The sequence below is a fragment of the Rattus norvegicus genome, chromosome 8, assembly GCF_021556685.1.
Source record: "Rattus norvegicus strain SHRSP/BbbUtx chromosome 8, alternate assembly SHRSP_T2T, whole genome shotgun sequence".
In the NCBI taxonomy this organism is placed as follows: domain Eukaryota; kingdom Metazoa; phylum Chordata; class Mammalia; order Rodentia; family Muridae; genus Rattus; species Rattus norvegicus.
The window spans coordinates 27083585-27087079 of NC_141541.1; the positions used below are offsets into that span (position 1 = coordinate 27083585).

A 3495-nucleotide genomic window follows, 5' to 3' on the forward strand; every position below is an offset into this window, starting at 1 on the left:
AGTTATAAAATGTCTTAAGCCGTAGGTTCTCCTCCTTCCCTGATGGCCTCCCCCCAGCTTCCATATTCGCTCTATCCCCAGAAATCTAAATTTAATTATTGTAATATTCACATAAAGAACTCAAAGCTGATGACATGGATCATAAAAACAACCATTCAGAAAGCAATGTTATGTTTTACATTTCTCGTGGTGGGGAAAAAAAGTGAAACATGAAATTTATCCCACGTGGATACAACTCGTTTCCGTTCCTTTGACTCTTTTTAGACATTTTATTGGGTTTGAAATGTCTCTTTGTGAGTGCAAACGGTACTAATACAGATGACGTGTCTCTTGGGGATGGGCTTTTGTCTTGAAGCAATATAGGCAAACAAAGGGGTGTGCCTTGAATCTGTTTTAAGTTTCTTTTACCTATGCAGTATTGGTGTCTGCCACACAGAATGAGAGGCTGTAAAGAGCAAAGGCGTAGAGCACACAGAGATGGCACACACTGAGCATCCCGAATGCTGGAACTTGTGCTTCTAACTCCGGAATCCATGGTAAATGCTAAGAGGACGGTTTAAATCAATTCAGTCTCAAATCACAGAAGATCGATAAAACTGAAATCTTGCATTTGGACAAGGCCCCTCTCTGGATATCTCCCCCTTCCCTTTCTTTGGAGTTTCCTTCTGGTCATTCCAGATTCTTACAGAAAGGAAATCAATGTCATATCTGATAAAAGGCAAAAATACCCTCTCTGTGGGGAAAAAAAAAAAAGTTAAAGCCATCAACCAAGGCAATTCACGGGCTCTGACATGTGGGATGATGTCATTCCACAGGTGAAGGCAGGTACAAGATAGAACGAGGCCTGTCATTGGATGAGAAGGAAGGATGGGCGGGAGAAAACTTTGAGGGAAGAGGAGACTGGAACAGGAGGAGGAAGCTGTGGAGAGAACATGGAGGCTGATATAAAGATTCCACTCTGCGTATTTACAGGTTGTTATGAATATTCTTAAGGGATGGATGTGCACAGGTGTATGTTTGTATGTTTAGGTGGGAAATTATACCTTATTAATCGGATCAGAGGTTATTATGTTATGTGTTCTTTCATGTAGTGATTTTAGTTTAAGAGAGTATGTGGTGGCTGGAGACTCTGGCCCGCCACAGAGTTGGGATGTGTGTTTCTGGCATGATGACAGCCTGCCTTGGGAACTAGATGGGTAGAGAGATTGTTGCCAGGCTCAAAGAGAAGCCTTTGGCAGTGTGATATGGCATGGAGCAGAGTGGGTGAGAGGCTTTGCTGACTGAGATAAAGATATCTACCAGATATCTTGGAGCACAGTGGTGCCGGACCCAGTTGGGGATAAAAGACAGCCATTTTTTATAAGTTTACAGCAACACTGACACTCAACCAGAAAACGTAGTCCTCACTGAATAAGGTGAGTCTGGAACCAGTTTGAACATGCTGTTCCAATTCCCATTAACTCTGGGGCCTTGATCCTTCCTTGCCGTGCTAGGCAGTGAATGCTGCTGCTGAAAAAAGCAGCAAAAGCAAAAGGAAGTCATCAAGATGTGGGGTGAGAGCCAGGTTACCATGCCTAGTCCAATGGCTCCACTCGTGGTCACTTGTGCGGGAGCACGGTGTACACAGAATCCCTCTTAGGTTGGTAAATTCAACCACTCCAGGGGATGAAGGACAAGGGACTTGCCAGAGGGCAGTCTGTCGAGGAGGCACGAGTGCTTTGTGAGGTGTCTAAACCATCTTCTTTTTGCTCTGTAGATGAGTAGCCACGTATCTTCAACTATGGCCGTACCCTAACCTTGAAAAACACGTGATATTTATCTGTATTTTGAACCTGGCCCAATTATCAATTGTAATATAAAAACTGACCTGTGGCAGGACTATAGAGATGGCTCAGCAGTAAGAACACCTGTTGCTCTGCAGAGGATCTTAATTTGAATTCCAGCACTTCCATGGCTGATCAAAGACCATCCAATACCAGAGTACCCAACACTCTCTCCGACCTCTGGGATAAGCAGGCATGTATATCACGTACATACTTACATGCTAGCAAAACATAAAAGAAGTAAATATAAAATAAATTCCCAGCAAGAAAAAAAATCAACCATAATATTATAGTGTCTTACAACTTTAATTTTTTTCCTTATGGAGGAGGGCCAAAGGCTTAGATCTTTCAAAACTTACTTTAATACATGGGTTCTTAAAAACTTTCTAGCCCACCACTCAACAGAGGTAATGAATGGGGAGGAAAGGTTAGTAGTATAAAGGGGGATGTCGGCCTGTTTAGAAATGGTTCTTTTGGGCGATTCCAGTCTGTGGGGAAGCAGTAAGAAGCCGCCGGGATGTCACGATGGTTTCTTTGGTGCATTTTTCTCTATGAAATCACGACAAACAACGATCAGCAAAGAAGACAAGGAGAACCAACCTCACAGCTTGTTCAGCAAAACACAGCATCAGCAAGGGCCAGTGAAGACCGGCACAGAGTGGTTGGGTGAGCCAATGCCCCACTGTTGTCCACTGTCTGTTGGGATCTACTTATACCCTTTCCAAACATCACGTCCTCTCGAGCGTCCACTCCAGCAAAATGCCACAGGCCCTTTTCTCAGGAAACTTCCAGAAAAAAAGGCCACATGTCTGGTCTCAGCAAAACATCCTCTCCTGTGTCTGCTTCAGCAAAGCATCCTATCCTAAGACAGTTTCCAGAAAAACATCACATGACACAATTGAGTCTCCGAAGAAATGTAAGTTTCCACTTCAGAGGGTGCTTGCTTATTAAACTCGTTAGGACTGCTTTTAAGCAGCCAGACAGCCTCAAGTCTGGCCAGGAGGATCTCAAGTTAGGCACAGGAAATGATTGATTTCCCTTGACCATCAGTGCCATCTGCTACATTTGCGTTATTTTATGAACTTTTTTTTTCTTTTGGTTCTTTTCTTTTTCGGAGCTGGGGACCGAACCCAGGGCCTTGCGCTTCCTAGGTAAGCGCTCTACCACTGAGCTAAATCCCCAGCCCCCTATTTTATGAACTTAAAAGAAGCAAAGGATGACCTTTCAAAATAAATTAAGTGCTCCCACTCTGATGTCCTTTTCTTGTTTCTGGATTAAAAGGGAAAAAAATTCACACCATAAGAGGAAAGGACCATTTTCTTTTCTTTGTCAATTTTTTCACAACATTCCTTAGCTTGATGAATCCAAGTAACAATGACGTTTGGCTGGGAACTTTGAGCAAACAGAAGCTGTGTGTGTGTGTGTGCGTGTGGGTGTGCGTGTTCTTATTTATGCTATGATTGTAATTCATTTTCAGATCTTTTAGTAAGATGGTTAAAATTGTTTAGTTTCCTATTTAAACTAGTTCTACCTTTATGTAAATGCCACACAACATCTAAGATTTAAAACATGACTTACTATGTGATGCTAGTGTAATTGACCAAGTATGGTTTTCGGGAGCTGGACTTAAAGGCCTCTGACAAGGAGGAGAAAAGAACTCAAATGCTATTTT

General features: G+C 42.7%; 1 long non-coding RNA gene across 1 annotated transcript; it reads left to right on the plus strand.

Annotated features, from left to right (window-relative positions):
- The first annotated feature begins 436 nt into the window (after window positions 1-436).
- On the plus strand, window positions 437-3070 carry LOC134480148 (uncharacterized). The gene is made up of 4 exons (XR_015627558.1): window positions 437-536; window positions 816-972; window positions 1757-2016; window positions 2311-3070. It is a non-coding gene; the product is annotated as an uncharacterized LOC134480148 (long non-coding RNA).
- The last annotated feature ends 425 nt before the right edge of the window (window positions 3071-3495 follow it).